This window comes from Procambarus clarkii, chromosome 76, assembly GCF_040958095.1.
Source record: "Procambarus clarkii isolate CNS0578487 chromosome 76, FALCON_Pclarkii_2.0, whole genome shotgun sequence".
NCBI lineage: Eukaryota > Metazoa > Arthropoda > Malacostraca > Decapoda > Cambaridae > Procambarus > Procambarus clarkii.
This window is the reverse complement of record NC_091225.1, coordinates 28266955-28289860: the sequence shown is the minus strand read 5'-3', so window position 1 is coordinate 28289860 and position 22906 is coordinate 28266955. Positions and strand designations below refer to the sequence as shown.

Genomic DNA, 22906 nt, shown 5'->3' with positions numbered 1-22906 from the left:
AGGGACAATCGCATTCCGAGGTACCACTGTACTTACTTTTGTTGCAATAGAGCCGAGAAGCTCGGTGATGACGTCACAATCTGCATGTTCGCTCATGCAGTACACGCCCGGGAGGTGTTGTGCGCGGTCCTCAAACAGCCAGAGTTGCCACAAATATATTTTTGCGCTATTTATTTACAATGTCTAAGCGCATTTTATCTAATTTTTTTTCACTAATTGTGTTTCAAATACTGTTTGAACATATTTTGTATCAATAATTGTTGCATATTTGAGTATACACAGGCGCACACAAATGTTTTCAATTACGGCAATATAATACAGTATGTCATTACAGTCTATTATATTGTATGTTCTGCTTATATTTGTATATATTTACACACACGCACACGCTATCTGCTTATATGTTTACATATTTACACACTCGCACACACTATACACACTTTGAAGCACACTTAGAAGATTTCTAGACTGTGGTAGTCATTGAAGCAGTCGACAGCACATAATGGGATACCACACGTTTCACACCATGTTTGCACAAGCTTCCGTTTCTTGTCTCTACGTGTCGTTGTTTTACACACCAAGCAATCACGTTGGGCTATTGCACGCTTACCTACCTACCTTGAGGCTACCTTGAGGTGCTTCCGGGGCTTAGTGTCCCCCCGGCCCGGTCGTCGACCAGGCCTCCTGGTTGCTGGACTGATCAACCAGGCTGTTAGACGCGGCTGCTCGCAGCCTGACGTATGAGTCACAGCCTGGTTGATCAGATATCCTTTGGAGGTGCTTATCCAGTTCTCTCTTAAACACTGTGAGGGGTTTGCCAGTTATGCCCCTTATGTGTAGTGGAAGCGTGTTGAACAGTCTCGGGCCTCTGATGTTGATAGAGTTCTCTCTCAGAGTACCTGTTGCACCTCTGCTTTTCAACGGGGGTATTCTGCACATCCTGCCATGTCTTCTGGTCTCATGTGGTGTTATTTCTGTGTGCAGGTTTGGGACCAGCCCCTCAATTATTTTCCACGTGTAAATTATTATGTATCTCTCCCGCCTGCGCTCAAGGGAGTACAGATTTAGGCTCTTTAGTCGGTCCCAGTAATTTAGATGTTTTACTGAGTGGATTCTAGCAGTAAAGGATCTCTGCACGCTCTCTAGGTCAGCAATTTCTCCAGCTTTGAAAGGGGCTGTCATTGTGCAGCAGTACTCCACTCTAGAGAGCACAAGCGTTTTGAAAAGTATCATCATCGGTATAGCATCTCTAGTGTGAAAAGTTCTTGTTATCCAACCTGTCATTTTTCTTGCAGTTGCGACGGCTACTTTATTGTGTTCTTTAAAGGTAAGGTCTTCCGACATGAGTACACCCAGGTCCTTTACATTGCCTTTTCGTTCTATGTTATGATTTGTCTGCGTTTTGTACGTGGTTTCTGTTTTTATATTTTCAATTTTTCCGTAGCGCATGAGCTGAAACTTATCCTCGTTGAATACCATATTATTTTCTGTAGCCCATAGAAAGACCTGATCTACATCTGATTGGAGGTTTGCCGTGTCCTCTATGTTGCCAACTCTCATGAACACCAGGTGGCAAATACTTAAGTTTGTGTGCTAGGAAGCCTTCAGTGTGAGCAAGGCGTGGAGTACCAGCATGCTGCAACAGTGGGTTTATGATGGGCCGCTGAATACCTGGGACATCTTTTGCAAACTTTCCTAATAACTGTATTGCAGCATCAAATACAAAGTCACGGAAAGTGGGCTTACGTCCAGTTCTCACAAGGTACATGTTGAAACAGTTCAGCATGCTCATGTCCACAAGATGGAAGAACACTTTTTTCGTCCACCTACATGTCTTCCGCACACACTCTGCAGTGCCAATCATCATGTCTGATTTATCAATCAACCGCATGTTGATATTATAGTCTAAAACACAGTCTGGCTTATATAGTGGTGCGTTTGTTTTATGGCTCACTTTCCCACTGTTCACCATTGTTCCATCATGAATTGTTGTCAACAAGTTCACCTCTTTTTTGTCTTTCCACCGAACTGACAGAATGTTATCACTTTTCCTTCTCTGACACTCACCAACTGCAATGTCGTTGTCAAACACAGGCATTTCCCTTCGTTGTGGCTTTACTGTACCAACCAATCCGGTTCTATTTTCTAGCAAGAACCGAGCTAGCAAGGGACTTGTATAGTAATTATCTGTGTATAAAATGTGTCCCTTGTTCATCCACGGAGCCATGATGGTCTTCACTACACTCCCCGAGAATCCATGTTCGTCGTTACCGGGAATGTCTACATCACTAGCCGAGTACAGAATCATGTGTAACACGTATCCTGTCTCACAATCACAAAGAACAAAAAATTTCAGGCCAAATCGGTTTCGTTTTGAGGGAATGTACTGTTTGAATGGAACACGTCCCTTGAAAAGTATGAGAGATTCATCAACCACCAGCTTCTGTGCTGGTACGTAAAAATCTCTGAATTTTCCAATAACATCGTTCATGTAGTGCCTCACTCGCCACAGTCTATCATCAGGTGTTCGGTCCTGAACACTTCCAAAATGTAGACACCTGAGGAGTATCTGAAACCTGTCTCGTGACATATATTTCCCGAATAAAGGTAATTACCTAAGTGTAGTTACAGGATGAGAGCTACGCTCGTGGTGTCCCGTCTTCCCAGCACTCTTTGTCATATAACGCTTTGAAACTACTGACGGTCTTGGCCTCCACCACTTTCTCACTTAACTTGTTCCAACCGTCTACCACTCTATTTGCGAAGGTGAATTTTCTTATATTTCTTCGGCATCTGTGTTTAGCTAGTTTAAATCTATGACCTCTTGTTCTTGAAATTCCAGGTCTCAGGAAGTCTTCCCTGTCGATTTTATCAATTCCTGTAACTATTTTGTATGTAGTGATCATATCACCTCTTTTTCTTCTGTCTTCTAGTTTTGGCATATTTAATGCTTCTAACCTCTCCTCGTAGCTCTTGCCCTTCAGTTCTGGGAGCCACTTAGTAGCATGTCTTTGCACCTTTTCCAGTTTGTTGATGTGCTTCTTAAGATATGGGCACCACACAACAGCTGCATATTCTAGCTTTGGCCTAACAAAAGTCATGAACAATTTCTTTAGTATATCGCCATCCATGTATTTAAATGCAATTCTGAAGTTAGAAAGCATAGCATAGGCTCCTTGCACAATATTCTTTATGTGGTCCTCAGGTGATAGTTTTCTATCTAGAACCACTCCTAGATCTCTTTCTTTATCAGAATTCTTTAAAGATTTCTCACATAATATATAGGTTGTGTGGGGTCTATGTTCTCCTATTCCACATTCCATAACATGACATTTATTAACATTAAATTCCATTTGCCAAGTGGTGCTCCATATACTTATTTTGTCCAGGTCTTCTTGAAGGGCATGACAGTCATCTAAATTTCTTATCCTTCCTATTATCTTAGCATCATCAGCAAACATGTTCATATAATTCTGTATACCAACTGGTAGATCATTTATGTACACAATAAACATCACTGGTGCAAGAACTGAACCCTGTGGTACTCCACTTGTGACATTTCTCCATTCTGATACATTGCCTCTGATTACTGCCCTCATTTTTCTATCAGTCAGAAAATTTTTCATCCATGATAGAAGCTTACCTGTCACCCCTCCAATATTTTCCAGTTTCCAGAACAACCTCTTATGTGGAACTCTGTCGAAAGCCTTTTTTAGGTCCAGATAGATGCAGTCAACCCAACCATCTCTTTCCTGTAATATCTCTGTGGCTCGATCATAGAAACTGAGTAAATTCGATACACAGGATCTTCCAGATCGAAAACCATACTGTCTGTCTGATATTATATCATTTCTCTCTAGGTGTTCTACCCATTTAGTTTTGATTAGTTTTTCCAATACTTTCACTATTACACTTGTCAATGATACAGGTCTATAATTGAGGGGGTCTTCCCTGCTGCCACTTTTGTAGATTGGAACTATGTTAGCCTGTTTCCACCCGTCTGCTACGATTCCTGTACACAGGGATGCCTGAAAGATCAGGTGAAGTGGAATGCTGAGCTCAGATGCACATTCTCTAGGTGTTGGTATTGTCTTGTCCTTGCTCCAATAGTCATTTATTGCATGTTTGTGACAGTGCTTCATCAACAAACAGAGTGCCAAAAACACATACATTTCCGCCACTGGTATTTTTCCAACGCTGCAGTCGTGAAAATTCTGTGATTTCCCTCTCAATCAGGTAAGCAGCATGCAGGTTCGTTTGGTGTACAATGTATTCCATGAGTGGTTCATCATAGAATGCTGTAAAATATTCCATCTCAGCCATGTCCTCACCTTGATTAGGGAAAAGGTTTGTAATCCCTACATCTTTATCGTCAAAGTGAGGAATATTAGGAATAAAATCGTCACCATCACTCCACTCAAGTACACCAGGCGTCCTGCGAGATGCAGAGGAAAGACGGCGAGGAAGCGATGCATACCGGCGACCAGGAGCTGAATACCGTCTGCGAGAAGCACGGCGGCTACGTGCACGTGAGGTGGGTGCACGTGAGGTGGGTGCACGTGAGGTGGATGCACTTGAAGTGGATGCACTTGAGGTGGATGCACGTGAGGTGGATGCACGTGAGGTGGATGCACGTGAGGTGGATGCACGTGAACACGAGGGTCTTGGTCCCTCATGTGGTGCCATGCGGTGGCGCTTGGCCGGGCAAGATGCTGCTGACGCGACAATTTCTCGCCCAGTTACACCACTGGTACCAGCCACAGGCTCAATAAAACTTTGATCTGAGTCACTAAACCAGAAAAGGAGTCACCTCCCTCTGACTCGTCACCCTCAAACAGAAAATATCCACAGGAACTGTGAGGTCGTGGTAGAATTGGGGTAGAAAATGGGCGAGGAGGCATGGGTGAGCGTATAGGCCTCGCCATGGCATGGCGGTCATTCTCACTTTCACTGCTGCTGCTACTATCACCCGACAACTGTGTATAATCCTCATCGTTGTCTGAATCGTCAAACACACTTTCTTCACCTTCAGAGAATAATTCGTGGGCTATTTGCTCTGGGGTGAGGGACTGAGTGGTGCGTGCCCGTGAGGCGTTTGACCATGCGCTCGCCATGGTGACTCGCGCTAAACTGAGGCCTCCCATGCCTTCGGATCGTGAGCGGGAATTTTTTTCAAAATGGCCGCTGTTTACTAGAGCCCCTGGGCAGCGTATGGGACCCCCAGCTACACCGCGGGCCATTCAAATCGTGCGCGGTACTCATACACTTCATATGAAGTGAAGCGCAGTTGACTGGTAAAACGATTTACACTTCATATGAAGTGATGCGCACTTTAAGGGTTAATCCCGTCTGTGGCTCTAGACGCATGGTGGAGGAGGGGGTGGGGTTAGTGGGTGGTGTCAGGAGGGTGGGAGGGGTGCGTCGGGAGGGACCACCTGGGTACAGGAATTGCCATTAATTTTAGAACAATTAATCATAGCCAAAAACAAATGAAATAAGTACTAGTAATTAGGTGATAACAAATAAATAAGTTTCCTAAAAGCAATGTGCACAGGCTAAAGTTTCCTTCAAAAAACCAGCGTTGAATGTAATGAAACGCCATTTTCTGGGTGAGTCCCGGAGGCTCCCCGGAGCTATCCCAGGCTGATATGCTAATGTCAGACTTTGGCATCAGTCATGTGTATGGAGTTCTTAGGCCTACCGGGGACCACGGCCAGAACCGGGCCCCCTCAGAGAGGCAAGGGGAGCAATGGCCTATAGAAGCCCCCGTGTAGTTGGAAGCATTCTATGTCTGCCATCGACCGGAACAGGCACCCAGAAAGGTAAGCGCCCCAAAACAAACCCCTATTCTGGTTAAAATTGCTACCTAAAACCGAACTAGTGGATAGAACTCCCCAACCGAAAACAAGCAAACTAGTGTGACGTCACACACTGCCGCGCCGCTGTCTGCGCAGCTCCCCCCTCCCCGGGAGGGGGAAGGGGGAGCCCCAGACCCCCCGCGCCGGCTACCCACACCTCAGTTCTTGAGGCTGGATGTCAAAAACGCGAAAAACCGCCGACCGGAGGGAGGGAGGGATGCCGGGGAGCCTCCGGGACTCACCCAGAAAATGGCGTTTCATTACATTCAACGCTGGTTTTCTGGGGGGAGCCCCGTCGGCTCCCCGGAGCTAACTACCCACAGACAGAAAAAGAGGGACTTACCCGGGAGGCGGTCGTCGCTCACCCCTCAACTCGAAGCCGAGACAACTGGCCGCAACCGCCGACCCAAAGCAACACAGGCCCGACGAGGCCCAGGGACATTCACAAGGTAACGAGCAGCCAAGACCCTGTTCGACCGCCAAAATCCCCGCGCCCGAATATCAGACCAAGACATATTCCCAAAGACGGCAGCAAGAGCCGCGAACTTACGAACGTCATGGGCACGGGGATAGACCGCAGGCTGGCTGGACCTAATAACCCTGCGGACGACCTGAGAGACCCGAACCCGCGAACAGGGAAGAAGGGAAACCGGATCAACCCACAGCGCGTCCCCGGACACAGAAGCTGCGGCGCACAAATAACAGCGAAGCGCCGCAACCGGACACAAAACATGATGCACCCCCGGCCTGACCAACCAAGCATCAACCACCCATGGACCCCTCCGGAACGCAGCAGTCTCATTCTTTGCCAGAAAAGAAGGAGACGGCTGCAAACGAACAAAACTATCACCACGACCAAAAGAGCAGAAACGCCTGCGCCGGAGGAGAGCATGAAGCTCCCCTACCCGACCCCCAGAGGCCAAAGCCAACAAGAAAAGGGCCTTGGAAAAACAATCCTGGACCGAAGGGGCCACAACGAAACGAGGAGATGAAAGGAAAGCGAGCACTCTGTCCAAAGACCAGGACGGCTCAGGCGACGCATGAGTAGGCCGGAGGTGAAACAATGCACGAGACAGCTTGCGAAACGGCGCAGACGTAACATCGATACCGAAAGCAAGCTGAAGCGGCTCCGCCAGCGCCGCACGATACGAAGCGACAGTGTTAGGCATAAGATGACGGTCCTGAAACAACCACGAGAGGAAGGACAAGACCACCCGAACAGACAAGGAGCTAACACGACGAAGACGCAAAAAGAAACGGAAGGACCGCCAGGAAACTTCATACTGCCGCCGAGAAGAAGCCCTCAGGTGGGACACCAACAATGAGGCCACCTGATCACCATAGAGATGATGATAGACTCGAGTCAAAAAAACCATACGCGAAGACTCGAGGAGAAGATCGAACCAGCTACATGACATACCGGCCCGATCTGCTGAAAGAGGCGGAGCCGCGGGAAAACCCTCGGGTTCGGACACCGAGCAACCAGCGCCTGAAACCAAGGCTGGGCCGGCCACCAAGGGGCCAGAAGGACAACTCTCCCCCGGTAAGTCTCTAAGCGAGTCAGGACCTGGAGCAACAGCCGAACCGGGGGAAAGAGGTACAGGAACCCCCACCTCGACCAGTCGAGCCGAAAGGCATCGACCCCGACGGCCTCGCAATCGGGGAAGGGCGCCGCATAAACGGGAAGACGCCGCAACCACGCCGACGCGAAGAGGTCCACCTCGGGGCGCCCGAACGTCTGGCAAAGCCAACGGAAGGACCCGTCGTCGACCGTCCACTCCGTGGAGAGGGGAACGAAGCGAGACAGGGCGTCGGCCAAGACGTTGGACACGCCCCGTACGTGAACCGCCAGGAGAGCCAAACCCCGAGAACTCAGCAGACGAGTCACCCGAAGCGACCAACCCCAAAGAGACAAGGACCGCACGAACCCCCTCAGTTCAGGCAATGAACCACCGGAGAGCAGTCCGAATGGAGCCGAATCGTCGATCCGCGGGCCACCCGAATCCTCCCCAGAGCAAACCACACTGCCGCGAACTCCCGCACCGTACTGTGAGCTCGACGGAAGGACGGATCCCAACGCCCCTGGCCGGCCTGGTGAGCACTGGTCACCAAACCCCAGCCGAGAGACGACGCATCCGTGTACACATCGAGCGAGGGCTCGGGTAGGCGCCAAGGCACTGAACCCCGAAAAACCCGAAGAGGAAACCGGTGACGCAGCAACCGACGCAAGTCCCCCGGGGGTCGAACTCTGCGATCGCGAGAGAGGCGGAAGGGGGAACCCCGAAGGAACCAGAACAGCCGTCGAAGCCAAACCCGACCCGGCGGGTAGACCACCATTGCGAAGTTCAGGCTCCCGCACAGCCCCTCGAGCAACCGCCGGGTGACCCGAGGGCCCTCCAGAAACAGACGAAGGCGGGACCGCAGCCGCAGGAGAGACTCCGGAGGGAGAGACAAGGAGGCGGTTCGAGAGTCCCACACGAGACCCAGCCAAGTCCGAACCTGAGAGGGAACCAGATGGGACTTCCTCCAGTTCACCAAGAACCCGAACCCGGCGAGCTGGGAAAGAACCAAATCCCTGGCTAGCAAGCAAGCTGACTGGCTGGGAGCCCAAACCAGCCAGTCGTCGAGGTAGGCCAACACCCGAACACCTAGGAGACGCAAACGAGCCACCACAACCCGTGTAAGGCGTGTGAACACGCGAGGTGCCAGGTTCAACCCGAACGGGAGACAACGAAAGCGGTAACTCAGACGCCCCACTACAAAACCGAGCCAGTCCCTGAACCGCAGATGAATCGGGACATGCCAATAAGCGTCCCGGAGGTCCAGGGACACCATCCAAGCTCCCGGCTCCAAGAGGAGCCGAACCTGAGACAGCGTAGTCATCCGAAAGGAGGGGCAATGAACCCAGGGGTTCAGACGGGACAAGTCCAGAATGAACCGCAGGTCCGCGCAGTCCCGTTTCGGAACCGGAAACAGACGGGAAACCCATCTGAGGGACGACGTCGTTTCGACGACGCCCAAGCGCACCCACTCCAAGACGACTCGACAGAGCGCAGGGAAAGAAGCCTGCCCTGCCAGCCCCGACCCCCCAAAGGGGGGAGGGGCCACCCAACGCCACCGCAGGCCGCGAGACACGACCCGAAAGGCCCACGAATCGTGGGACCAGGCGCGAGCGAACAGCGCAAGCCGCCCCCCCCATCGCCCCGTCAAAGGGGCAAACCGCGAAAGGGCCGGCGACCCTTACGAGACCCAGAACCCCGCACAGCGCGAACACCGCGCCGACCAGACGAGGGAGGGTCCGCAGGAGGAGCCAACCCCAAACCTGACACCAGAGGCCTACCACGACGAGAGGAACCCCGAGCCCTGGCACGACCTTTCCGGGAAGACCCACCCCGGGACCCCCGGAAAACCAACAAGTCCGACATCGGACGACAAGCCGCCGACGCAGCCTGAATAAACTGCGCCACGGCCGACTCCCCAAACAGGAGAGGACAAAAAGGTGAAGAACGCCTAAGAGCCAGAGCCCAAGCAGATTCCACGGAGGAACCCAGCACCGCCTGCCGACACGCGAGACGGGAAGCATAGAACAGGGAAACCGCATCCCGCAAAATCGGCGTGAACAGCTTCAACAAGGCAGCCGACGAACGCACAGCCGAGGACAAGGTGCCGGACCCCGGGACGGACCCAAGCGTCCCCACATCCTCCACGAGCCAATCCGAAGACAGCTCCAGGAGGGAAAAGAACCGCAAGGCCGAACACAAAAGGCCCCGAGCGCGCAAGTCCTCCGCCACGAGCGCCGCCGAAAGGGAGGGAACCTGCACATGGAGCTGAATAACGCCCACATCGCGGGGAAGGGCAGGGGCAAACAAGCACACATTCAGGTACTCAAGATCACCCCCCAGGAAAACCTGAAGCACCGTGGAAGCTTCCCGCCACTCCAGCGTGCGGGAACGACAGAAGGAATGCCAGGAATCCAGACCAAACAAGGGGCAGTCTGCTAGCCAGGACGACTCCGGAACCTCGTAACGGAGCCAGAAAGGGAACGAAGTCCCAAACCTGAACGTGGACGGATCCATTTCCGAGGCATAATCCGGGTCACGCAGGAGGTAAGCTGCAAAGGCCGCTCGCACCACACCAGGTTGGATGCGATAAGCCGAAAACCTCCGGAAGGACGGAACCGACGTACCCGGGGGAACACGGAACCGTACCCGGGGAGGGGCCGATACCAAATCCAACTCGTACGCAGAGGGGGGGGAAAGAAAACCCCACTCCTTGTAACAATAAGCCCCGCTCAGTGGGAAGAAAAACCCAGGCGGGGTCCAGCGGGGCCCAAGGCCCCCAAGTCAGCCCCTCCCCAGCCTCGAGGTCCGTCACCACAGGACCCGAGGCCGAGTCCTCTCCCCAAGCCCCGACCCCACAAGACAAGGACGGAGCAGCCGGAAAAGCTGGAGGAAGGGGGGCCCACTGGTCAGACCCTGAAGCTTCGGCCGGGAGACAAGACTCGAATGCCTCTGCCGCCCCCCCCCCGGAAGGGGCAACCCCCGAAGCTGCCCGAGTCTCGAGATCAAGTAACCCCTGCTCCGACCCCGAAACCCTCAGACGCTTCGGGGCCGGAAGCAGGGGCGGGGGACCAGAACGAACAGAAGGGGAAGGACGAGGAGGTGCGGACTGAACCAGGATCGAAGCGACCCCCACCCCCAAGTCCGGGTCTCGAAAAGCAAAGCGGGGCAGCCCCGGGGCATCCGGGGAAGCAACCAACCGAGCGCGTTGCAACAGACGAAACCTAGACTGCAACGCCCGTGCCGCCTGTACCCGAATAGAATCATCAGAGGATTGGGTAAATTGAGTCACAAGCAAGCAGCAACACTCACAGGACTCAGGGTCGAAAGTATCACCGACCCAACAGGCAGCGTGGCAGAGGCAAAAACAATGAGGGTCACCCTGAGACAAGGGGACCGAGCAACCCTCAAACTCGCACACAGCGAGTGGGGACTCCGGGGTCACATCCATCGGACCCACGCGCCCCCTAGGGGATTCCCAGAGTCCTGAGCGTTTACTTTAAGAGGACTCGCGCTCAGGTAGTCCCAGGCAGGGTGCCGCAAACCGGCGCCCAAAACTACCAAGCAAACTTTTAAAGCTGAACCCCAGGGACGTGTACACTCACGGGGACCTAGCAGGGGGCGCCACCGAGGAGAACAGTGGAAGGGCAAACAAACTGAATAAAATGACAGAACCCCCCACCAGGCAAAAACAAAAAGAAAAACAAAACCCCGCAAGAGGACAGCGAACCCCAAGGAACAGAGCCGGCCGCGATGTCGGGAAATACAAGCTGAGCAGCACCCTGCGCCCCTACCAGTGCAAACTGCCTCTTACCTGCCGGTAACAAGGGAGAACAGAACACCCAAGAGCCCAACAGGCGGCCGAAAAACCGAAAGGTAAAACGGACCAGCAGAGGCAGACCCCGAGGAGCCTGTGGAAGGTGGCCCCAAGCCCCAAGGGCAGTACTTACAGGGCACCTAGGGAAGGCAGCCCTAGGCGCATGCAGCCCGAGTACTGAAGATAACTCCTGGCTCTCGCACCCACAAAACTAACACCACACGCAAAGCACAGTGCAGTAGCAACACCGGAGCCAGAGCACACGACCATCGCCTATAGCATCAGCCTCAAGAACTGAGGTGTGGGTAGCCGGCGCGGGGGGTCTGGGGCTCCCCCTTCCCCCTCCCGGGGAGGGGGGAGCTGCGCAGACAGCGGCGCGGCAGTGTGTGACGTCACACTAGTTTGCTTGTTTTCGGTTGGGGAGTTCTATCCACTAGTTCGGTTTTAGGTAGCAATTTTAACCAGAATAGGGGTTTGTTTTGGGGCGCTTACCTTTCTGGGTGCCTGTTCCGGTCGATGGCAGACATAGAATGCTTCCAACTACACGGGGGCTTCTATAGGCCATTGCTCCCCTTGCCTCTCTGAGGGGGCCCGGTTCTGGCCGTGGTCCCCGGTAGGCCTAAGAACTCCATACACATGACTGATGCCAAAGTCTGACATTAGCATATCAGCCTGGGATAGCTCCGGGGAGCCGACGGGGCTCCCCCCAGAAATATTGTGAGTTTTTTCCTCCTGGTGGCCAACGTAATGTGCTATAGCTGCCCTACCCCAAGTGGACCCGTCCAACACTGGTCAACCCATGTGCGTCCGTCCCTCGTGTTATACACAGTGCTGCGCCATTAGTGAAATATTTTTTGAAATAACTTTTTTATTTTCATAGTAACTTTAAACATTTTTGGCCAAGACTGTGTCTGGTAGCATCATCAATCGTTCTGGAGGTGTTAAGAGGAAGAAGGTTGTCCTAGCAATTAACGACAAGTTATGTGTTGTTCAACCAGTGAGGCATCACAGGCAGCCATATGCCTTCAACAAGTGAGGCGTTATAGGTAAGCCAAACGCCTTCAACAAGTGAGGTGCCACAGGCAAGCCAAACGCCTTCAACAAGTGAGGTGCCACAGGCAAGCCAAGCACCTTCACCAAATGAGGCTTCACAGGCAAGCCAAGCGCCTCCAACAAGTGAGGCGCAAGCAAGCGCTTTCAACAAGTGAGGCATCACAGGCAAGTCAAGCGCCTTCAACAAGTGAGGGCATGCAAGCGCTTCAACAAGTGAGACACAAACAAGCACCTTGAACAAGTGAGGCCTCACAGGCAACCCAAATGCCTTCAAGCAGTGAGGCTTCAGCAGCTGGCAGTCAAAACTAACTTTGCTTAATGAACTGTACAGTAATTTTAAGTGTTAATTTTAGTGCTGTGTTAGTATAGGTTACGTAAATTGTTAAGAATTCTAAACTTCAAGATGTGTGGCATCAATCAAGAAGACGAACCCCAACAAGGTAAGTTGATGTTTCTAGTTGAATATTTAATAATTGTATGTGGCAAGGCAATTCAAATTATGTTGTGGTATAAAAATAGTTGGTAATGGTCACTTTTGGACTCGTAGGTGAAAAAGTACCATTATCCGAAAAATGTGATAATCCGGCTGGGAGTCCTTCCCATATAGTCCGGATGATCGAGTGGAGACAGTACGTGTAATAAATTTTTATATTATAAGTGCCGGATAAACCGAGCTCACAGACCAACCAGGCCAACTTAAAATTATCTGTTGATTTGGGAAACGTTCCAGTACAATAAGTCACATGACTGTGCATACGGATGATAAACCTCGTGAATATCCTGAGTGTGGCAAGGGATTCAATCGTCTGCGACTTATAAAAGCTCACAGGATTGTGCATACAGCTGATAAACCTCCCGTGTGTCATGAGTGTGGGAAAAGATTCAGATGATGCATTGCAGATGGTGCATTCAGATGATGAACATTACCTAGTTCCTTCATCTGGGAAGAATGAAGACATATTGGTGCATTCGGATGATAAATAGTACCTAGTTCAATTGATCAGTAGACTGTATATCATACTAACAATAAACATACAACCCCAATGAATTTTCCAGTGAGGTTTGATAGAAATTTACTTCAGGACACATACTAGAAAAAGTTTATAAGTTACAAATAACAATTTTTGTGTGTGTGAATTTTTTGGTGGATAATATACATTTATACACTAAAGGGACCTTGCCATATTTATTCTTAAACGTCTTCAAACTGATATTACTTTGAAATTTAACAATAAAAACATAAGCATTTTTACTATTAACACATAAAAACAAAAACTGGTAGAATTTTTCAACTAATATTATTGCAAACCCTTTTGATTGGTTTTGTTATAAAGTTAAAGTTCAATATAGTAGGCTAAGCTAAGCTTTGCTAAGCTAGAACAGAGGATTTTTGGACTTGTAGATTTGTAAACCTCATCCTGTAAACATTCATGTTTCTACATGTTAAACAAGCTACGAGGATGAGGGAAGGGGATGTTCCCTCCATTCTGGATGTTATATTTACAAGAGGAAGAGATATTTATCATTCAGTACCTCTCTCCCTTGGGTAAAAGTGACCATGTCTTTTTGGGAATAAAGTATGCAATGCATTATAATCTGTTAGAAAATAAGCTTGAAGCCGTTGAAAAACCTGATTTGTGGAAAAGTCATTATGGGGAACTCGGATATTTCCTTAAGGAATTTGACAAACACTTGCTGTTAGGACATGAAGTAAATGAGATGTATGTCAAGTTTTGTGAAATATATGATAAAGGCACAACAAAATTAATTCCAAAGGAGAGATGCAGAACTAGGAAAAGGAGATTTGTTTATAGATGTCATCTGGATTTTTCCGAGTTTCGGAGTTTCCGTGATATTTTCTATTTTGATCAAAATATGTATAATGTTAATATTGATAAATGAGCTTTCCTGTCTACTTAGGTAATGATTCCAAAGATCGTCCTTCCTTTCCTCCCGGGAATCTGGATGTAGCAGGTGCTCAATTGTCAAAAGTGAAAAATTTGTTTTGTCATCCGAATGCACCATATCGGTAAATTTTTTAATAATAATTTAAAAATAGTAAATGGCACTATTTTTGCAAAATCATTACAAGATCTATTATTCTAATAGGGGTTTGATAAAATACAGTAGAATGCCTACTGGTTTTACCTGTAATAGGGTTTGATATACAGAGCACCACTTGGTTTCCGAACCCCTTGGGGACGAGACTCGTCGGTTAACATCTAAGTTCGTATACGAGAAATAGAGGGGAAAAAATAAACTAGAAATGTAAAAAGAATTTTTTCCGAAAAATTTATGAAAAAAACTCTAGGGGAAAAAATCGACAGGTTCATGGCGTAAATGCGACTGTGTTTTGTTTGTACTCACCAATAAGTGAAGTCCTGATCCGCTTTATAAAAGTCCTTAATTGTTCTTAACTGATTATTAACCCTTAAACTGCGCATGGCGTATATATACGCCCTGAGTAACATGTCCCATGGTGCGCATGGCGTATATATACGCCATAGGGTGCCAGGCCTGATTCAAATGGCCCGCGGCTACACGGGGTTCACAGTAGCTTCCTCAGGGCTCTTGTAAACAGATGCCATTTAAAAAAAAAATCGTGGGCAATATTCTCAGGTGTGAGAGGCACAGTACTGTTGGAGCAACCAAGGCCGGCGCACGCAGCATGAGCGAACAGCATTGCTGTTCAGCTTGTGACCACAGCATCGCCGAAAATTGTCAAAATAAATATATAATTGTTATTATTTAGCGATGACAATATTACAGATGACCAATGACTGTGATATAAATAACCAGGGTTGTGATAATAACAGGATTGTTGTAATAATTAGCGCTGTGGGAGGAGTGATGCTGAGAGACGGAGGGAGACAGCATCGTTTACTGACTGTGTGGCCACCTGTTATTGTTTGCATTCACCATACCAGCTCAGTGGTTCTCTATGGTGAACACAAATGTAGATACTTATATATAATGTGTGTATTAGTGTAATAACAGCAAAAGGATTATGCTGGGAGGAGCCATATGGGTGACGGAGGTGACGTCGTCTGCACGATTTGTCTAGCCGTTTAGAGGGTGGCCACTATGCTCTTTGGGCGCACTACAAGCTTAGGTGTACAGTTACGGTGCATAAAACATGTAGATATTTATATATAATATGTGTATATAGGGTAATAACACTGCAAAAGGTATTGTTGGGGGAGAAAGTTTAGTGCGTGTGACCTTGAAAGAGTGAGGGAGCCGCCATCTGTGTATAGTGACGACTCTTAGTGCCTGAACTAACTATATCAGCTTAGTTGTACAGTTGTGGTGAACAAAATATACACATACTTATATATAACGTCTGTATATAGTGTAATAACACCACAACTGGTATTGTTGGGGGAGAAAGTTTAGTGCGTGTGTTGAGGGAGTGGCAGCGAGTGGCTGGCTGGTGTGTGGCAGTAACTCCTCGTTGCTTTTCGACTCTCAATACCAACTTAGTGGTTCATTATGGTGACCAAAACATGCCAATACTTATATATAACCTGTGTATAGAGTGTAATAGCAGCAAAACTATTTGTTTATAGTTTTATAAACATAATAATTGAATCACTAATATGCACATCATACTTTTGAGTACAGGCATACCTCAGAATAAGAGTTTAATCCGTTCCTGGAGACGCCTCGCCTTCCGAAAACTCGCATTCCGAAGTTAATTTCCCCATAAGAAATAAAGGGAAATGAATTAATCCGTTCCTGACTACCCCAAAAACCCCACATCAAACTAAATTTTTATACCTAATTTACCTAATTCATCTAAACCTACAAAACTGTGTTCCAGTTATTACTTACCTTGCTGTCGAGTGCTGTAGGCGTATGGAAGATGGTGAGGAGGGGGGAGGAGGAGAGGAGTTACTGTTTGGAAGGGGAGTCCCCTTCCATAATCACATCACATAACCCCATGCCTTGTAACACTATGGATACCACTTCTCTTTCTAAATTTTTCAAACCAGCCCCTGCTTGCCTTAAACTTTCTTATCTGCATCACTCGTTGCAGGGGTATTCTTTAGAAGGTCTTCGTGCAACACCCTGGCTTTCTCACAAATAATGGCCTCCGAAACACTATCACCCCTCAACTCCTTGTCGTGTATCCAAATTAATAACAACTTTTCCACTTCTTCAAGTATTTGTGGTCTTTGTGCCGTTAATGTTCTTACTCCTTTTGCCACTTTAGCACCCATAATCTTATTTTTCTTCTTAAGTATAGTGCATATTGTTGATGTGGCTTTGTTGTACTGCCTACAAAGTTCAACAACACGTGTACCGTTCTCATGCTTCCGAATGATCTCTTGTTTCTCCTCTATTGTCATCCTCACAGGAGCTTTCTGGCCTTTATCCTTACCACTGGCTTTCTTGGGACCCATGGTGAGATATATAACAACAAATTGTATAGACAAATCACCAAAAATCCAACAAAACACTGAAAATCCGCGAGAAGAATTGATGTGGGGGTAGTCACTGAGCGCCAGACAATAATAAACTGAGGGGCGGCGGGGCGGAGGGGCGACGAACGCGCTAGGTCGGCTGTACGCGTATCAACAAACTCGCGTCCAAACTCGCCTCCCGAAGTAACCCTCGCCTTCTGAGACAAATTTTTGGAGTAAATACACCTCGCCTTCCGAAAACCTCGCATAAAGGGACAATCGCATTCCGAGGTACCACTGTATAGCGATTATTAACCACTTTTATTATATAAATATATTACAATACACACTATTGAATAATATTACTGCAAAAAACTAAGAAAAAATCAATCGGAGACATTGAAACAATTAGGTAATATCATCTTTGTGGCAACTCCCATCTGTCAATGCGGGTGACGCTGACCGGGTCTGACGACCGCTCTGTCAACGCCCACTTTTTGCCAGACTTCCTCGGTCAATTGCGCACAAAATATGTCACCTACGATTTATTTTTTATTTTTTCCGTGCTCTGGAGACACAAATTAACATGTTTAGAAGACGAAAAAAAAATTTTGAATTTTTTTTTTTCTTGCGCACAGGGGTGTAAATGTCCCAAGGACCCCTGAGCAGTGTAAGGGTTAAGACGTCTGGCAAACATCCTCTGGATGTTTCCTGCCAGCCTGCAGGAACATCCTGCCAGCCTGCAGAAACATCCTGCCAGCCTGCAGAAACATCCTGCCAGCCTGCCTGCCAGCCTGCAGGCACATCCTGCCAGCCTGCCTGCCAGCCAGCCTGCAGGCACATCCTGCAGGCACATCCTGCCAGCCTGCAGGCACATCCTGCCAGCCTGCAGGCACATCCTGCCAGCCTGCAGGCACATCCTGCCAGCCTGCAGGCACATCCTGCCAGCCTGCAGGCATATCCTGCCAGCCTGTAGGCACATCCTGCCAGCCTGCAGGCACATCCTGCCTAAAATATACGATGATGTACTGTACATTTAAGAAACAAATCTGGGTCACAGGTCTGTGGAGTGTGGTTAGGCTTATGGAGTCAGCCGGTCCCTCCCCCACCACCAACACACCTTCCCCTCTCCCCCACCCCAAACCCATACACACACACACTCTCAAAGGTCACGTGGTTCACGGTTCACTTCAACACCCATATATCGCTTCCTGCCTGCCTGCCTCCTTCCCAGCCTGCCTGCCTCCTTCCCAGCCTGCCTGCCTGCCTCCTTCCCAGCCTGCCAGCCTGCTTCCTTCCCAGCCTGCCTGCCTGCCTCCTTCCCAGCCTGCCTGCCTGCTTCCTTCCCAGCCTGCCAGCCTGCTTCCTTCCCAGCCAGCCTGCCTCCTTCCCAGCCAGCCTGCCTGCCTCCTTCCCAGCCTGCCAGCCTGCTTCCTTCCCAGCCAGCCTGCCTGCCTCCTTCCCAGCCTGCCTGCCTGCCTCCTTCCCAGCCTGCCTGCCTGCCTCCTTCCCAGCCTGCTTCCTTCCCAGCCAGCCTGCCTGCCTCCTTCCCAGCCTGCCTGCCTGCCTCCTTCCCAGCCTGCCAGCCTGCTTCCTTCCCAGCCAGCCTGCCTGCCTCCTTCCCAGCCTGCTTCCTTTCCAGCCAGCCTGCCTCCCTCCCTGCCATCATGCTAACGGGTAGTGTGTGTTAGGCTTATCTTCGGGAATGAGCCGGTCTCACCCCCACCACCAACAAACCACCCGCCCCCCTACATCCCATCTCTCAAGGTCACGCGGTTCAACCGCGTGACTACCACTCACTCCCTGCCTGCCAGCCTGCCTGCCAGCCTGCCTGCAAGCTTGCCTGCCTGCCTGCCTGCCTGTGCCTGCCTGCCTGTGCCTGCCTTTCCCTCCCTAATTCTCACTACTTCCATCCCTTCCTGCCTACCTCCTAGCATCTCTCCCTACCTCCCCCTCCCTCTTAGCATCTCTCCCTACCTCCTAACATCTCTCCCTACCTCCCCCTCCCTCCTAGCATCTCTCTCTCCCCCTCTCTCACTGATTCCCCCCCCCCTCATTCATACTGCCTCCCACCTAAGCTCCATCGTCCATCCACCCACCAGTCAGCCATCACTGACGCAATGCGTGCATTTGGAGTCAACATGGTGCACAGATGTTTCTTGATTGTGCAGATATGTAAAACAAAAACACAGAATGAACATTCCAGCCTTATGGCAATTCAAAATAATTGGAATAATAGGCCGTGAATCTGTGAAGTCACAGTGGGCAAACTGGACCATCGCCCACCCACCACCACAAGCCGGCGTGACACTTGGCGGACCCCTTCCTACCCGAACTTTGTTCGGGTAGCGGGTAGCATGACTCCCCAACCCCAATCGGGAAACTGGAAGTTTCGGATAACTAAAGTTCGGAAACCAAGTGGTGCTCTGTAGTTGATTATGGATATATTGTAATGAAATGCTCCTATTGTTAAGAAACACTTTTTTAAACGAGTCTTTTGTAATGAGCAGCTCTGAAAATCAGTTGATTACAGATAATGCTACATAATACACTTAATGTGTGTATATGTTACCACAAGTGAGGTACATAAAGGTATTTATGAGTAAGATGTAATTGTGTCTTTGACACTGATAAAATTAAGTACTGTGGTTTTATATACTGATAATTAGCTAAAAATATATACTGTACAAGTAAATAAATTTTACCTTGCACCGAGATCCACCAAGCCTGTATGGTGTGCGTTTCAGTATTTCGGAAATCTGGAACGATCTGGAATCTCTTATCTGCAATGAAACAATACATATTATTGCACTTACCAAAACATGGATGAATGTAGAAAATAGAGAACTATTAGATGAATATCAAATAAATGGATTTAATCTATTTCACACAGATAGATATATTAGACAAGGAGAGGGAGTAGCCATGTATGTTAGGTAATATTTGAAATGTAGTCTCGAAAAGACTACATTTCAACAGAAACGTGCCACACACCAGTCACAAGACTGAACCTTATCGAGGCCAAACGTCTAAATGAGAGCATGAACGAGTAAGAAATAATACTTTAACACCAGGCATCATACACACAATGAATGCACCTGCAGACACACAACGAGCACTATCAACATAGCAAAGATTACTCCATAAAAAAAAAATCATTAAATATGATTGACAATGAGATGAAATAATGCACAGTATGTCAATTTTGTGAAATTTTTTCATTACTGAACTAGGTTTTCAATGCTTACATTTGTTATTCTTGGCATTCTTTGCTTCATATCTGAAGCTTCGTTTTAAGTTTCCACTTCAGACGTGCCTTCCGCAGCTATGCATCTCCGGTTTGCAGCATCAAAATCATCTGCAATACCTGAATATAATTAATAATATATCAGTGAGATATATATTTATCATTACCTAGTAGTAGTGAACACTAAGAAATAACATAAATCAGCTTTCTAAAGAGATGTTTAATAATATGACACACATGATTTGGAACTTATAACTGGGTTAAGTACTTTGCACATAACTCTCAAGGAGCCATTAGGAAACCCTGCTTGTGATTAAAATATTATGCTGTTTTTAGATACTGTATGTGCAGCACAGTACCTCGCCTTTCCATACACCAGCACTGGCCCTCACCTCTTAATACACCACCACTGCCCCTCACCTCTCAATACACCAGTACTGTCCCTCACCTCTCAATACACCACCACTGCCCCTCGCCTCTCAATACACCAGCACTGGCCCTCGCCTCTCAATACACCAGCACTGCCCCTCACCTCTCAATACACCAGCACTGCCCCTCGCCTCTCAATACACCACCACTGCCCCTCGCCTCTCAATACACCACCACTGCCCCTTGCCTCTCAATACACCACCACTGCCCCTCACCTCTCAATACACCAGCACTGCCCCTTGCCTCTCAATACACCAGCACTGGCCCTCGCCTCTCAATACACCAGCACTGCCCCTCACCTCTCAATACACCAGCACTGCCCCTCACCTCTCAATACACCAGCACTGCCCCTTGCCTCTCAATACACCAGCACTGGCCCTCGCCTCTCAATACACCAGCACTGCCCCTCACCTCTCAATACACCAGCACTGCCCCTCGCCTCTCAATACACCACCACTGCCCCTCGCCTCTCAATACACCACCACTGCCCCTCGCCTCTCAATACACCACCACTGCCCCTCACCTCTCAATACACCACCACTGCCCCTCACCTCTCAATACACCACCACTGCTCCTCACCTCTCAATACACCAGCACTGCCCCTCGCCTCTCAATACACCACCACTGCCCCTCACTTCTCAATACACCAGCACTGCCCCTCACCTCTCAATACACCACCACTGCCCCTCGCCTTTCAATACACCACCACTGCCCCTCACCTCTCAATACACCACCACTGCCCCTCACCTCTCAATACACCAGCACTGCCCCTCGCCTCTCAATACACCACCACTGCCCCTCACCTCTCAATACACCACCACTGCCCCTCGCCTCTCAATACACCACCACTGCCCCTCGCCTCTCAATACACCACCACTGCCCCTCACCTCTCAATACACCACCACTGCCCCTCATCTCTCAATACACCAGCACTGCCCCTCGCCTCTCAATACACCACCACTGCCCCTCACTTCTCAATACACCAGCACTGCCCCTCACCTCTCAATACACTACCACTGCCCCTCGCCTCTCAATACACCACCACTACCCCTCACCTCTCAATACACCAGCACTGCCCCTCACCTCTCAATACACCAGCACTGCCCCTCGCCTCTCAATACACCACCACTGCCCCTCACCTCTCAATACACCACCACTGCCCCTCACTTCTCAATACACCACCACTGCTCCTCACCTCTCAATACACCAGCACTGCCCCTCGCCTCTCAATACACCACCACTGCCCCTCACCTCTCAATACACCACCACTGCCCCTCACCTCTCAATACACCACCACTGCCCCTCACCTCTCAATACACCACCACTGCCCCTCACCTCTCAATACACCACCACTGCCCCTCACCTCTCAATACACCACCACTGCCCCTCACCTCTCAATACACCAGCACTGCCCCTCACCTCTCAATACACCACCACTGCCCCTCACCTCTCAATACACCACCACTGGCCCTCACCTCTCAATACACCACCACTGCCTCTCACCTCTCCATACACCACCACTGCCCCTCACTTCTCAATACACCACCACTGCTCCTCACCTCTTAATACACCAGCACTATAGCCAGCACCAGAATCTAATAACATTATAAAATATAAGTGTTTACTTACGATAATATTTGCGTGATTGCATGAAGCGTTTGTCTTCTTGCTGACTGCACGGACCACAAACTGACCGCTTTGTTGATGTTCCTGGCGGCGGATGACGCTGTGACGTCACAGGTGAGGGACGCTTTGCGCACTACTCAATCGTCGCTTGAACCCATCATAAAAGTTTTGTTATTTTTATTATTTTATTTTTATTTATTTTTATACAAGAAGTTACACTGGAGGTTAACAGAGAATATAGAAAATAAGTTGAATTAACATTCTTGTAAAGCCACTAGCACGCATAGCGTTTCGGGTAAATCTTTAAACTAACAGTTTTTTTTTTTATAAATTAACAGTAAAATTGATAAAAAAATGTTACCAGGTATTTTATAGCTTTTCTTTACAGGTACAGATAATTTTAAGTAAAATAATTACAGTAAAATCAACAAAAATGTTTACAGGTAATTTGAAGAAATATTGACACAAAAGCATATCAGAATAATACACAATAAAGAAACAAGGATTACTAGATACATGAGAATAGCATTTCAGGGTCATACATTGGTTCACTGAAGCACAATATGAGGATCATTTCGAGGAAAAGTTTCAAGGAATAATGCAGTAGAAAATGCACTCAATACAACAACCATGATATCAAATGATATCTTAGATTACAATGTTAAAGTAATATGGCTTAGGTACAAATATTGGGGGATTGAGTAGCACTAGATACAGTGTGAAGATAAAGCCCATGGTAGAAAACTATGAAGATGAAATTAGGTACTTTTTGGTTTTATTTTTGAATATGGCAAAAGTTGGACAGCTTTTCAAGTCATTAGGGAATAAGTTCCATAGACTAGGTCCCTTTATTTACATAGAGTGTTTACATAGATTAAGTTTGACTCTGGGGATATCAAAGAGATATTTGT

The 22906-nt window shown here is 48.7% G+C and overlaps 1 protein-coding gene across 3 annotated transcripts in view; it reads right to left on the bottom strand.

Moving 5' to 3' along the window:
• The window catches only part of LOC138357127 (zinc finger protein 850-like), a 98092-nt gene extending 75931 nt beyond the window's left edge, over nucleotides 1-22161 (bottom strand). The window contains exons 1-3 of one of the 3 annotated variants that reach the window (XM_069313768.1): nucleotides 21999-22161; nucleotides 19942-20060; nucleotides 19399-19476 (exon numbers count right to left, since the gene is read on the bottom strand). The gene's annotated coding sequence lies outside the window, so the exon portion shown is untranslated. The remainder of the gene's footprint in view (nucleotides 1-19398; nucleotides 19477-19941; nucleotides 20061-21998) is intronic. The other 2 variants (XM_069313767.1, XM_069313769.1) reach the window with 2 other exon arrangements.
• Between the last annotated feature and the right edge of the window lie 745 nt (nucleotides 22162-22906).